Source organism: Gossypium arboreum, chromosome 2 (genome assembly GCF_025698485.1).
Source record: "Gossypium arboreum isolate Shixiya-1 chromosome 2, ASM2569848v2, whole genome shotgun sequence".
NCBI classification, from domain to species: domain Eukaryota; kingdom Viridiplantae; phylum Streptophyta; class Magnoliopsida; order Malvales; family Malvaceae; genus Gossypium; species Gossypium arboreum.
In genome coordinates this window covers 108,784,666-108,800,757 of record NC_069071.1, presented here as the reverse complement: position 1 = coordinate 108,800,757, position 16,092 = coordinate 108,784,666, and the positions used below count along the sequence as shown (strand labels likewise).

Genomic DNA, 16,092 nt, shown 5'->3' with positions numbered 1-16,092 from the left:
ACCGCTTTGGCTACAGGTTCAAACGTTCCATAATGGCCTGAATCCTTCGACTCGGCAGATGATTGATGCAGCTGCTGGAGGAACTATCAATAATAAGATACCTGAGGTGGCCTATAAATTTATTGAGGAGATGTCACTGAATAACTATCAGTGGCAAGTCATGAGGACTAAGCCAACTAAAACAGTAGGCGTTTATAGCCTCGATGCGATTACTATGCTATCTAACCAATTAGAACTCTTAAATAAAAAGATTGACGGTTTGTGTGGTTTTGCTTAGGTACATCCAGTGATGAGGTGCGATTCGAATGGAGGCGGAGCATGCACAGAATATCAACCCTTCAACCCTAGCATCGAGGAGGAACAATTCCAGCATATGGGTAACAATAACTCTAGATCCCAAAATAACCCATATAGCAATACTTATAATGTAGGTTGGAGGAACCACCCAAATTTCTCCTGGGGTGGTCAAGGGAATCAAAGGCTACAGAATCCTTCGGGTTTTCAACAACCACCCTATCAACAGGAAAAGAAACCAAACCTTGAAGAGATGCTATCTAAATTTATCTCGGTGTCAGAAACTCATTTCCAGAACACTGAGACAGCACTTAAAAATCAACAAGCGTCGATTCAAGGGCTAGAAAATCAGATTGGCCAGCTGTCCAAACTAATCTCCGAACGACCATAAGGTCGCTTGCCAAGTAATACTAAACCCAACCCAAGGGAACAACTTAACGCAACTAATGTTCACGATGAAGAAGGATTTGTTGAGCTTGAGCCAGAACCAAGGCAAGAAATTGTGGTGAGCAGAGGTCAAGGTGAGGTAGGTCATGATAAAAATAAACCAGTGAATGTCGAATATAAACCTCGTGTGCCATACCCCAACGCGACAAGGAAAGACCGCTCAGATGAACAATTTGGTAAATTCCTTAAACTCTTAAAAAATTACATATTAACTTACCGTTTATTGATGCTCTATCACAGATGCCAAACGCAATGAAATTTTTAAAAGAGCTCTTAGCAAATAAGCGAAAATTGGACGAGGCATCGCATGTGGAGCTAAACGCAGTTTGCTCAGCTATTCTGCAGAATAAGCTACCCAAAAATTAAAGGATCCAGAGAGTTTTACAATTCCTTGCTTAATTGGTAGTTTAGATGTTAATAATGCATTAGCTGATTTAGGGGCTAGTATTAACATCATGCCTTACAAGATGATTAAACAACTAGGTCTTGGGAAACCTAAACAGATTAGGATGAGCATTCAATTAGCAGATAAAACTATAAGTTTCCTAGGGGTATTATTGAAGATGTGCTAGTTAAAATCGATAAATTTATATTTCTCGTTGACTTCGTTGTTTTAGACATAAAGGAGGATAGCAACACTCTTTTGATTTTAAGAAGGCCCTTTTTAGCAACTACTAAAACGATATAATCTTTGATGCCCAACCTCTCTCCCTTAGCGTTTGTTTCTTTTCACTTTCTATTTTACTTATTTCTAATGCTTATTATAAAGATAAACTTTATTTTTCTCATACTATTTTCATTTTGCTCATTATTATTATTTAATTTGCATTCTTAGGATATTTATCATAAATTTTATGTTGAATCGAGTTGTTAGGAAAACCTCATTCTATTGTCATACCCATGCCATTACTATGCTTATTTTCATGCTATTACCATGCTAATGTCACGAAATTATGCTATCAAATTGTTTTTGATTAAGTTGCTAATAGTTGTAACTGAGATTATTAGTTCTAATTTATGACTTCTGCCTTTTTGGATTTACTTTCGTCTTACCTTGAACATTCCTTACAACGAAATAATGGTTTTGCTTGTAGGGTTACCATGTCGTCTTCACAAGGAAAGAAAACTGCTGTCCCTGCTTCAAAGAAAAAGAAGGGAGCGTCATTTTCCTCGAGTCCTACCGCGAAAATTTACCACCTTTTCCTGCAATTCCCCATCGGGCCCCAAGAAGAACATTTCCAAATACTCCAGGCCCGACCTTTAATTGCGGGCCGCTGTATCGACTGGGCTGTAGTAGGACAAGTTTAGTTGGCTGATGCGATTCGGGCCCTCCTAACCACCGACCCTTGGGAGCTTTTCTTTCAGATCATCGAGCCAACATATCTCGAGCTCACGATAGAATTATGCTCAACATTTCATCTTCAGATTGTAATGACGAACTACGATGATCCCGACATGGTCCAATTTCGTCTAGGCAGATTAGTCCACCAGCTAAGCGTCCCAGAATTCGGTACTGCACTGGGTTTATATACGGAGGAGTTCAAGGAGGAAAATGACTTACATGCCCTTAACCGCCACATCTATTGTTCTCCTTCACAATGTTGGGACGTACTGGCCCCTGGCGCTGCCTCTTACAATCCTAGCCGCTCCAAGGCATCGGTTCTCCCTCCGTCCCTGAGGTACCTACACGCCATTTTGGCTCACACGTTAATGGGGGAGCGAAAGAGCACTGACGTCGTTAATACTTACGACGCCTACTTTCTATGGTGTATGTCGCACGGGCACGTCATCGACCTTGCTTATTCCGTTGCCCTCGCCATTCAACACCAGACGGAGCGACATAGGAATGGGGTAATCTCCATTGGGCCCTATCTGACGCGATTGGTTCGACACTTCGGGCTCCTCAACACCGCGGCCTAAGAATCATTTTTGACCTTCATTAGCCAGATGTCTCCACAAGGCATCTCAAGCATGTTAAGCATGAGGATGATCGAAAAGCGCCAAGGAACCTACCCTCCTCAATATCGTCTTGCCCAATCTACCGAAGAGGAGGCCCCCAGGGACATTACTGATAATGTCCCCCCACAGCACGAGGACCCACCGTCTCAGCCACCACCACCCTTTCGTCCAGTTTATACGGCGGCTTCATATGCTGACATCTCGGAGCGCCTCACTCGATTCAAGCAGTAGTGTTTTCAATGATTTGACAACATTGATGCTACTCTACAGCAGATTTGTCAACACCTCCACATCTCATTGCCATTCTCACCTCGCGAACCATCCAGCGATGAAGATGTTTAAAAACATTTATTTATTATTTTATGTTTTTAATCTTTTATTAAAACTACTTTTTATTTTTATTAGATTTTATAATTTTATTTTATAATTATCGATTTCAGTTATTTCTTTAAGAGTAATTATTCTTATTTATATCCCCTAAAAAGTTCCTGATTCTGTCACAAATATATAGAGCTCCTAAGCTCATCATTGCATATGAACTAAAAACTTCACCGGGAAAGGTTCTCCACGACTGCCATGTCCTGCTCAAGCACGACCATAGCTACCACTAGATATAATATTCTTTTGGTACAGGACTTATGGACTAATGAACCTCTACCACCGCCGGAGTATCCTCCTCCACCCTCACGCCAATTATTCTCCAAAACTCCAGTTCAAGGAAATTCATTCATCACTCAGGAAGTTTCACTTCTCTCCCTATCTTATTTTATATTCTTATATCTATCTTTGTACATTGAGGGCAATATACATCTTAAGTGTGGAGGGGTATTCATTTCACTATCAGAAAAATCCCTGAATGATTGCCTTGTTCTCTTGAAAAGCTCTCATATCATGTTTAGAATAAATTTTGATTTATTTATGACTTTTATTGATATATCTTGAATTAAAACATAGGCATTTATGCATTGATTGTTTAAACTTTAAGACATTAGGGAATTAAGCATGATATGTTTATTTTTGAAGAATTAAAAACTTAGGTTTTTTCCCTAAATTTAGGTATTATCTTGAGTTGGAATTCACAAGTTTAGACATCAAAAAGCCATAATTTTTGTGAGATCTTGAGCCTTTCGAGTATCTATTATTCCTTTTATGCTCACTTTCATTATGAGTACATCAGTATTGAATTGTTATTCTAGAACTTGCTTGATTATGCATGTCAAGACCACACCATTTGATTTGATATGTCAAAATGATAAAGGCACTTAGGTTTAACACATTCATGCCATGAAAAACCTACCTCCACGATTAACCCTTAGTAAACCCCCTTGAGCCTAACAACCCACTTAGTGATTTACCCTCAATATTAACCCATAACTCATTATTGTTGAAATCCCCTAAATTAATTTGATCCCTATTTTTGTCGAGATTTCAGTTGGAATAATTGCTTAGCTATGTTTTATTCTATTTTGTAATTTGACTTGTTCTTAAAAAAAACATGTATACATTTTAGTAGTAGTGATCTTCTAAGCTAAAGAATTAAATTCCATATTCTGAGAAAAAGCTCTGTTGTACACAATTGACGACTAGCCATTTTTCTAGTTAGGCAAATTTTCAATTCAATCTCGATTCTAACATTTTCTTTCAGCTTGAGACCACACCCCCTAACTAAGCCTCGTTACAACCCTCTAAAGACCTTTTGATTGATGTATCATCTGAATTTATAGTGGTGGAGATTTGATTTTCATGCAAGCCTATGGTAATAACTTTTCATTATTGACTATTGAGTGCTTCATTCATTGTCCTTAAACACCTCAAGTGATTTGAGTGAACCTTTAGTAAGTATGTTAAACTCCGTGAGATTTCAAATCAAGGGTAACCACCTAGATAAGGGGAGATACCTATGTTTTCATGATAAAATGCTCAGATTGGAATGATTGAAACTTTGATGTTCTTTCAGTTGAATTCTTAATGTATGATTACTTATGGATTATTTTGAGATATTATCGATAGAAATTATAAGTTGAAAATGATTTATTTTGATTATGAGTTGAGGATTTTGCTTGAGGACAAGCAAATGCTTAAGTGTGGGGGTATTTGATAAACCGTAATTTATACATATTTTTAACCCATGCTTAACATATTTTATGGATGATTTTTCCTTAGAATTGGTGAATTCGATGCTTCTAATGCCTTAATTTCATGTTTTATACTTAGGCGAGTATAGGAGAGTGAAAGGAACGAGAAACGGGCCAAAAAAGAAGAAAATGGGCCAAAGTACGAAATCAACACGGCCTGGACTTCCTCACACGAGCAGACCACACGACCATGTCAATTTGGAAAAATCGAAGCACGACTCACACGGGTAGAACACTCGCCCGTGCCATTCTGATAGGCTCGAGCACAGTCTGAAGTAATCGCACACGGGCGTATCCCTGTCGAACCCAAGTTGAGTCCAATTTGGAAAAGGCTAATTTTGAGGGTTCTTAGGTATTCCAAAGCCTATAAATACACGCTAGAGGAGGAAGAAAAGGGGAAGCACAGAGTAGGAGGCAAGAAATTACTCGGAGAAAGTCAATTGATCCATCTCAGAAGCCGGATTCATCATCAAGACTGAAGATCTCCCCTCAATTTCCCTTCAGGAGTTTTGGGTTTTTCTTTATGTTTTGTATTCATTATTCTTTTGAGATGTTTCCCTTTTTAGTTATGAACTAAATCCCTTAAATACCTAAGGGGAATAAAACCTAAGACGAATCTTGTTATTATTTTCTGAATTGTATGATAAATATTTGACTTGTTCTTAATTATGTGTTCTTAATTCTTGTTTTGATATTCCAGGATATTGATTCAAGTTAAGTTTTTATTCAAAGGAGGAATAGACCCTTTCTAAGAGTACAATTGTCATAATTAAGCGGAGTTGATTGCGCGCCTAGAGATAGGGTGACAAAATTTTGCCGGATTAGAGTAAAACTTAATAAGGGGATCCATAGATCGAGTTAATGCAACCCTAGGGTGTTAATTAGAGAAAAGTCTCAATTATTAAATCTAGGGATTAGACGTTATTAGTCTTGAATAGGGATAATAACATAACCTAGGGATCTCTACGGAACAAGTTAAATGAATAAATCGTCCGATTCGGAGTCAGAATAACAAGTGAAGTCTAGATGTATTTTTCCTTAGGTATTGTCTTAATTCAATCGTTTTTCCAAAAGTAATTCCCCAATTCTATTTTCTGTGAATTCTTAGTTTAGTTAATTAGTTAGTTAAAACAAACCCTCTTATTCTTAGGCTAGATAATAAAAAGACAGTCATTACTAGTACTTTTAGTTTTTTGGGTTCGATAATCCGGTCTTGCTAAAACTATACTACTGTTCGATAGGTACACTTGCCTACATCGTGATAATAGTTAGTTTTAAGAATGATTAATTATAAATTTATAAAACTTATCACACAAAATCGCGATCGATGACCAAATCGGTGATGTCAAACAAGAGGTGTTGTCTTTATTGTAGAGAAAGCAAGCAACGGGGTAGAGTTTAAGGGCCACTCATAGACACCATGTTTAGGATGACCTTGAAAAAGAACTGCCTCGATCTATAGATCATTGAGAAGAAAAGAAGAAGGTAAAAATTTAATAGAAGCATTGTTAAATTTGAAAAATTAAGACACAGAAATTAAATTGTGTTCATATTAGGAGCACAGAGGACATTAGATAGAGTAAATGAGTGAAAGGGCAGAAGAGTGGTAAAACCAGAGTGAGTAATAGCAATGCCAAAGCCATCACCAATCATTACTTCATCCGAGCTAGTGTAGGGATTGTGAACAGATAGATTTTGGAGATCGATTGTGATGTGGTGTGTAGCATTACTGTCTAATAGCCAAGGATTAGAGGATGAGTAAGTGGAGGTAGCTAAATGAGCTTGAGGTTTCAATGGTGGAGGCGTACGAGATGTAGATGAATTGACCTGACGTGGAGTTGGGGTTGTATTCGGAAACTATTGGCAAAAGAGAGAGCACTAAGTGACAACATGCCCCAAAGTTCGGCACTACTGACATTTGCCCAAAAAAGGACGCATAGGTCTATTGTACTATTGAGATGCAGATGACGTAGGAGATAAGTGAAATAGTTGATTGGAGCATTGAGTGTGAGTTGAGTAGGCAGTGACTGATACACTTGAGGAGGAGTTGTGTAAGGCGAGCTCTCTGTTGATCAGTTTCTCATGCAACTCATCAAAGGTGATGGCAGTATTGCGACTATTGACAGCATCGATAACTTGTTGAAAGGTGTCATTAAGCCTTTCTAGGACTTTTTCAATAAGATCCTCTGCATCTAACAGTTTACCAAGAGTAGCAAGCTCATCGGCTTTAATTTTAATAGCTTGCATATAGTCAGTGATAGTTTGGGAGCCTTTGGAAATGTTTTTGAAATTATCTTTGATTTGTTTGATATGACCATGAGATGGACGAGCATAAGTGTTGGCGAGGACCATCCAAGTTTCAACTAAGGTTGTGCATCGTAAAACTAGAGGTACAAGGTTGGGGAGATGGTGCCAACTAATGCACCAAACAAGAGTTTGTCCTGTCGTAACCATGTCTAATATTCCAGATTGATAGAGGTTGTGTTATTGGTAGTGATAGTTTTTGGTGGACAAGGATGTGTCCCGTCAATGAATTTGAAGAGGTCATAGCCTATGAAGGTGGATTTAATTTGGGTTTTTCAGGAAAGATAATTGGTGGAGTTGAGTTTGATAGAGTTCTGGATTGTCAATAGCCATTAGAATCGAAACCTAACCTCGCTTAATATAGGAAACTGATACCATATAGAACGGGATACACATAAAGTAATTTAGATAAGAAGGTTTTTATTAATTGTATCACTTGTCAAACAATACCAACCTATATATACATAGAGGAATAACAAACTACTTAACAATAATATATTTGAACTTTAAATGATGGATAATAAAGCTAATAATATTACTAAAGAAGAGGAAGAATCCCAACAACAAGATTAAGGCGGTTGCATAATCTTATCGAGTGATAGTTCCAAGAATGGTGAATATAGATGTTGATGTGACGACTAAATGGGTTCGATGATGCGCAACTGGATTTCATGTTTTTAACAATCTGTCCCGAGGGTAAAGAAGATGAAGTCGATGATCTAGTTGAACATTGAGTCTCAACTTCCTATATTGTAACCCAAAAATGAAAGTAAGTGGTAGTTTTCACTCATGTCAATGTGGGTTTGAAATATCACTTATGTTAATATTTGTTTTAATTTTAACCTTATACAACAATCACTCAATTTTACATTGTTTTTCTCTAAAAAATTACTTTACCCCTTTTCTTGATTTTCAAGGTTTTCCAAAGTTGCATCGCTTTTATCAGTAACTCACAACCATTAATCTTTTACTATTATTATTTGGAATGGAATAAAATTAATCAAATAAAATTATGTATGCAGTTTTATATAGGAAACTCATCATAACTTTAACGAGATTAAAATAGAACTTATGTAAATTATTTAATTGAGTAAAAATCTAAATTATATATGTGAGTCTTAAGGTGACTCAAATAGGTCTAAAAGGTGGCCTGCTCATATGGGAAGGGTGTTTGTCGCCAAAACAAACAAGGGTGGCGGCATAGGAGTCCTTATAGGTTAGGATTGTCACCCAAGTTGTTTGTTTAGCCATTGTACTCTTTATTTTATTGGTAACTCTAAATAATTAGAACTTTAATAAGCTTTTTATAAAATATGTAATATTGTTGAAGAGAAAAGATTGATAAAAAATCATGAATAGATGAAAATTAGAAAATCCTAGTTTTCAATTCACTCATTTGACTAAAAGAGAGATAAATTGTTTGATACCATTCCTCTTTATGGATTTTTCAGTAAGTACTTGTTTTTTGAATGTCACCCACTGGTTGCATGATTCGTCAGTTAGAGAAGAGTGGAAAATATCCAATCGATTGTAAATAAGGGTTGAAGTTAAGTGATAGTTCAAAACTAATCTCTAGTGCCTAAATCGTAGAGTTTCAAGTTTTTTTTAGAAACAATTTTTTAATACTTGATTTTGAAGTTAGTAGATCGAGATATAATTATTTTCATAAAGTAGTGCAGTTTTCGAAAGGAAGTTCAAAACTAATCAAAGGATTTCACAAGGTTAAGTTTGACTAGACTTTTCAAGACCTTCTAACTATTTTTTTTTTTTGTGTGATTCTTGAATCCAAATTACAGATCTTCAAGTTATTTGCAACGATTTTTGAATCACTTGATTCTGAGTTCTATAACCCGAGATATGATCGTTTTCATAAAAAAAGTGTAGTTTCAAATTAATTACAAATCAATTTCTCCAATTGGTGAAAGTAAAGTAAAACAAACGTAAATATTAAACTATCAATGATTTGTTGTTCTTAACTAATCGAGTTGATTTTGGGTTGTTTTTTAAATTTTGCCACACACCCATTTCATGTTTTTCCAATAGAATGATGTGGCATATTGATAGAAGAGGTGTGTATAAGCTTAAGTCGAGGTATCCTTTTGTTCAATATTTATGTCGGGAAAAGGGTTAAGTCCACAAGAAAATGTGCAGCATTACCATTGGGAGCCCAAAAACACTTAGAAAAGTTTAGCTGAGAAGTCCCAAGGATGGTCGACCACACATTGGTTAGCTTAGAAAAAATAAAAGAGAGAGAGAGAGAGAGATTGGGTTGCATTCAACTAGAGGATGCGAAGTTAGAAAATTTGTTTAGAGAGAATTGAAATTAAATTGTATATTTTTACAATAATAAAAATATAATTTTATTATTTTAATAGCATATATATTTATAATTTTTAAAAAATTAAATTAAATATTTATCATTTTTAGAAGTCAAAATATAATTTTACTATTATTAATTTAAATTTTATAAACTATAAAAGAGTTTAAATAGAAATTTTTTTATTTTAGGGGGCCACCCCTGCCAACTCCAGATTCGCCACTGTAAAACTTCCCCTTTTCATAGCAAACCAAAATTTAACTAAATTTAATCAGTTTTTATCTTACATCACATTAGTTGAAACAAGTTATAGGTGATTTTATTACATTTAATCGATTTTTAAGGGACTAAAAAGATTTATATAGGATATAAGTTAGCTATATAATTTATTAGTTATTTTTCATTTTAAGCCTCTTGTAATTTCAGCTTATAAATAGGTTAGCCTGTTCCTTCACATTATTGATTGAATGAAACATACTTTTTTTTGAGTAATTATGTATAGGCCCAAGTCTGCCCGAGCTTACACCATACCAAAACCAAAATAAAAAAGCAAAACAAAATAACAAAATAAAAATTCAATAATAAGTGTTCATAGTCCATTTTATAACAACTCAACAACTAAACCAAAGCCCAAACAAACCCTAACACAAATTGGCCCAAAATCTAAAATTTCTAGAAGACCCTAGCATCATCCTTTGCGCCGCACCAACTTTCAACAGCCTCCAGCACCGCCGCTACCTCCGCGCCAGCCCCACGTGCGCCTCCTTCGCCGTTGCCACGTGCGCCATCACCCAGTTGGTACCTGCAACAGATTGACAGCAAAGAGATCTAAGAGAAAATTGCTTGTATTTTTTATTATGGTTAATATTATTTTCTTTTTTTGGCTATAAAAAGCCAGAAAAAACGATGTAAAGGGGATCTGTTTTTCCCAGAAATACGCACGCATACACACTTGATACACAAATTGAATAGAAAATTCGAAAATAATTGCTAAAAGGTGATCTCAATTGCTTCATTTTTTTCTTTTGAATCTGTTTTATTTTTTTTTCTAGATTTTGCATGTGGTTCTTTTTTGCATAAGAAAGTAAAGAAGGGAGAGCATACCTTCAAAGAAGCCATCGGAAGCCGTATCTTCTTCGTTGAAATCGAAGCTTGAAATAGGTTTTCAAGGCTAAAATCTGACCTATTAAGGCAAGGTTTAGAATAGGGAAATAGAATGATTTCATTGTGAGCTACCATCTACCGATTTCAATGGTGGATTGGTGGTTAGTGAACGGCAGATTGAAAAGGGGCAAACATCTAGGGTTTTCCCTTTCTTTTCCCCCATTTGTTTGCTGCGCTGCTTAGATTTGTTTTAAGTGTTTTTTTTTCTTTTTTTTAATTGGCAAAAGGAAGTGACGTCTTATTCTTCTTCTTCAAGCGTGTTTTTAGCGGGGAGGCATAATTCCACGGTAGGTCCTTCTTCTTCGCATGGGCATTTAATTGCACTCCATTTACTTTATTTAGTTTTCAAATTCGGTTCTATTATTTGTGCATATATGTAAATTGATCCGCACCACAACGCAGTGTTTTGGGACCTGGATTATTTCCATTTCTAGTCCCTGTGCATTTGCATGCGTGGCGTGCGGGTCTTAAATTTAACCTCAATGACTTATTTTATTTGTGAATTATCTCCTTTATTTTAGTTCAATTTAAATTAAGTTTGTATAACTTATTATCTTGAAATTCATTTAATATTTTTATACATGATCTATTTTAATAAATTTATATAATTATGTTGAAGTTTTTTATATTCTATAATTTTAACATTTTGCATGGTATTCGGTTCAAATCTTTTATGGGCTTGAACTTATATTATTGAATCTTTTATTCATTCTGATTTTGAAAATCCATTTAGTTTTTTATACGTTAAATTATTTTGGTAATTTTACTTTATGTTATAATATCATTATTTTGAAATTTATTTTTATATCATATTATTTTAACTATTTATATAATGTTTTGTTTAAATATTTTTGTGTATATTTATATGTAAATTATTTTAATGGAGCTTTTATTTAAAATACTTATTGTTTTAAGATTCATTAAAACTATTTAGGAATTTCATTTTGTGTATATAAAATTATTATTTTGGAATTCTCCTTTATATTATATTATTCTAATAGTTTATATAGTATCTCATTTAAATGCATTTATGTATACTTGTACATATATAATTTATAGGTTAACTTAATTTTATATGCATTATTAATTTCATGCTATTTTTATAAAAATAATTCCTAAATTTATATATATATATATATATATATATATATATATGTGTTTTGTAAATCTATTATGAGTATTATATCTTATCATGTATTTTTACTATTCTTTCATATTTTATATATTATTTAAGTTATCGTGTACATTGTAAATTTTAAATGAATTTATGTTTAAAATAGTTTGCATATAACTTTATTCAAACTTTTATTCTATAATATCTATTTCAATAATTATATATATCCCTAGTTTTTATGCAAATTTGTCAACTTGTATATTATATATATTATGTGTTCATTAATTCATCATTATTTTGAAAATATCTTATACCACATTGATTTCTAATTTCCATTTTAGTTTGTACATGTTTTGTGGATCGTTTTATATTGTGCTATATTTATTGTTAATGTATATCATTTAGTCATTGTTTTATTTGTTATATCACTTGTTCTCTATTCATGATTAAGAATTTGGTTACATTTTACTTAGAATAGTTGTACATAATTGTTGGATTTATTAATTGTGGTTTATTGTACTATATGTGTGCATATTATTTCATGTTCATTAATCCATTTCTATACAAATGTTTCGTTGCAATGCATTAAGTATTCCATCTATTTTAAAACAAATAAATGTGTTTTGAGCTAATTTTCAATTTTCCTTATTATTCAAAAATTCTGAAATAAGGCAATATCCAATATTTGAGAATTCGGGAAATCGTGCCTTATCGTGCTGGATATGATTTTTCGGTGAACTAAATATTTGGGTATCCTTTTATAATTTTAGTGTACGAATATTTGAAAGTCAAAAATCAATCATATCTTTAAAGGTATAAAAGATCATATCCAATCGTGCTGGGTATGATGCTGCATATCTTTGAAACGAGAGAATTTTGACAGTTAACTTGAACTATTAACACATTTTAAAGAACCATGCTTTGAAAGATATTTTTTTAAAATCTTTGATATAAGGATAGCATCGAATAAATTTGATACCAATTTTTGGACGTAATGAGGATGCTCACCTTTCCTCATGCGTAACCGACTCTCGAACCATTTTTTTAAAAAACAATTTACAAAATTGTTTTAAGTGGAATAAAACATTTTAGCAGGAGATCCAATCCCACTTAAGTAAAGAGATTGGTGGCAACTCCACATGTTATTTAAAAATCGATCCCTATTTTTTCTAACTTTAAAAAAATAGTTTCGACAATTTTGTCTCTTTTTTTTTCTTTCCTAAATGTAAAGAATGTTACGAGTTTGTGAGATTTAACATTTATTTTTTAAGACCAGGAGTTATAAACAATTTTAATGTTTAAAATCCGATTATTGATATTTTTAAGGGTTCTACTCTTAAAAAAACTATTGTTGAATCATTATCGTTCTTAAAAACAAGTCTTCCAAGAATTTCGCGAGATGCTTTTATCCATTTAATTTTCTGTTTTATCCATGTTTTCAATTCTTTAATTTTCCATTATACAAAACTGAGTTCTATTCACTTATTCTTTTTTTTTTTTCATATTTGAGTCACTCCAATTGGACATTTAATCAATTCGGTAACACCGCTCAGCCCCTCTCTCCCTTGTTTTCCTTTGTAATTTCAATTCAATTTTCATTGTCATCCAATCTAACATGTGACCTGTTTTGGTGTTAAAAACAACTAATTTAGGCGTATAACGTATGTTGAGACGTATTATTTTTCTATTTATGAGTTAAAGAGAGTTATAGATAATTTTAGACATTATATTAATATATATATATAATTAATATCTAAAATAAATTTGTTCAAAAAAGAATCTTAAAATTTCGCAAATCGATGAGTGGACATAAAGAGACTGTTGTTGAGACTTGAGCAAGCGCAAACCAATGTTAAAAATGCTATGTAGATGCTACTATTTTTGAGGGGGATTGAAAATGATGGTAAGTTCATTAGAGCCATAAAAAGAAGAGAAAGAAAATTCTTTAGAGTTAATTTTTTTTCTCTCTTTTAAATATGCTAATTAAGATTCCAGTGAAGTGATAGACTTTTAGTCACTATAACTCAGATTATATATTTGATAACCCAATGTGACTATTTGGAAGATAGATAAACAACATACTTTTAGACCAATCCAAAGAGCCAAGTGATGTAGAATTGCATAGAAATCTTGCAATTAGTGGAGGAACTGTTAAATTTACTTTGCTCTTTCCTTTGAAAATTGTCACCACAAATTATCAAGTTATCAATGGGCTTGAGATGATGGACTACCTACGCCGAATTATTGGTTAATTTTAGACATGATATGGTAGAATGATTTTAAGAAAACACAATAAATCAAATAATTAGTCATGATTAAATTTGTAGTAATCACTAACACTTTCTTGTAACACACTTTTAGCAATCTGATTAGGAGGATACTAATAAATTTTTAGATCAACAGGATTATTCTTGTTTAACTCTGTCATGTCAAAGAATCAACAATCATATTCGTTGATTGTAGAGCACATAAAATAATTTACAATTTTAAATCAAATTTCTATACATTCATGATTAATACAAAGAAATTATTTTGATTATTTTTTAAAAAAATTTGATTTGAGGTTTGTAACCAATTTAATTTGTTTTAAGTCTCATTGAGATTTTATCTTGAAAATTCTTAGAGGACCTTTGGTGTTTTTCTATTATAAGATTCTATTAGAATCGATTTTTGAAAGGCCGTTGATAAGAATGTAATTGAAGAGAAAGTTACTTTATAATATTTGAAATATGTTAAAAATATTTATTAAAATTCACGAAAATAACATCAAAACGTCTTATTAACTAAAATTTTTTTGAGAATGTGGTAATAATTTATAAAATTATCCTTATTAATTAAAAGATAATATTCATACAATTTAATATTTTTCATTATGTTTATTATTAATAAATATTTGTATTAAGTACATTTTTTCATTGAAATATAGTTTAACATGTAGTTTATTTTAACATCTTTATCATCAATTTTTCATGCATGTAATATATAAATATATATACGTAAATTTTAAATACAACCAAATATATATTTTTGAGTAAACAACACTTAATGTTACTGCATTTTTAGTAAGTTTACATTTTGGTTACTCAACTTCAAAAAGTTATAAAATGATCACTAAACTATTCAAAAGTTTTCAGTCAAGTCATTGTGTTGTTAATTTTTTTTTAAAAGTCCAGTTTGTGAGCTCTAAATGACGATTCGACAATCGGTATGGTAGATCGATACCTGTTGACGAGTAGAAGAATATACATTAGATCCAAATCAATTTGGCGCTTAGTGTCGAAGATCGAAGAAAAAAGTTGTTTGAATTTTGATTCACATATTTGTAATGCTCAAAGCTATTTCATGAAAAAAAATGAATTGTAAAGGAGAAAGGGAATAAGAGCTCTCGATTGGTGCAGGTGATGCGAACAGTCCAGTGACTTAAATGAAAAGTTTCAAAAAATTCAGAGATCATTTTGTAACTTTTGAAATTAAATGACCAAAATATAAACTTACTAATAATTTAGTAACTTTAGATATAGTTTACCCATCTTTTTCTAAAAATAGTTCCACTAGTGAGTGCGAGAACAAAGTATGAATTCTGATTAATTTCATTTGGCTTATGCACTTTTATTTCTAGGAATTTCGTTATTCTACTTTTCAGATTTTAAAATTGAAGTCTAATTATTAAAATTATTTTGTTAAATGTAAGTTTATTATAACGTTATTTTTTAGTTATATATAATTTGTTTTTAATTTTAAAATCACATTAATAAATTTAACAAAAATAACATTATTAATAATTTGACTTAACTTTGAAATCTAAAAATAAAGAGACTAAATCTTTAAAAATAAAATATAAAGATTAAATTTTTAATTTATAAAAGTATGGGAATTTATGAAATTTGTTATTTATACTTGAAAGAAAACTAAAGATCCCATGTTGTGCTGGGCAGCGTGAATAAAAGCAATGGACATTTATGCGGCTTTGCGATATAATCAAACGTGACCATGGGAACCACGACTACGACAACCCGTACGGTTACACTGTGAGACGCGGAGAACTTAAGCTCCTATTCCTAATAATTATTTTAAGTAATAGCACCATCATTTAGTGGCGACTGGCGATTGCTATTTTTCTTGTTTTTTATGCTTTCGTGTCTTCTTTAATATTTTCCAAAGAAAATCGTGATAATATTTGTTATTTTTTGTGACTTAGATAAGTCTCACTAGACGATTGAGTGTAAAATAAATTGTGAAAGGACATTTAGAGGAATTCTCACGAATCAAGGGAATGTCGTGGTCTCAGTTTGCATATACTCAAGAAGCTCGCAGAAGGGAGACCATGTGACCTGATAGGTAACCCAGAATGAAACACA

The 16,092-nt window shown here is 32.6% G+C and overlaps 1 long non-coding RNA gene across 1 annotated transcript; it reads right to left on the bottom strand.

Moving 5' to 3' along the window:
• Nucleotides 1-10,016: 10,016 nt before the first annotated feature.
• LOC108459396 (uncharacterized) lies at nt 10,017-11,207 on the bottom strand. The gene is made up of 2 exons (XR_001867352.2): nt 10,561-11,207; nt 10,017-10,258 (listed from the first exon to the last, which is right to left on the bottom strand). It is a non-coding gene; the product is annotated as an uncharacterized LOC108459396 (long non-coding RNA).
• Between the last annotated feature and the right edge of the window lie 4,885 nt (nt 11,208-16,092).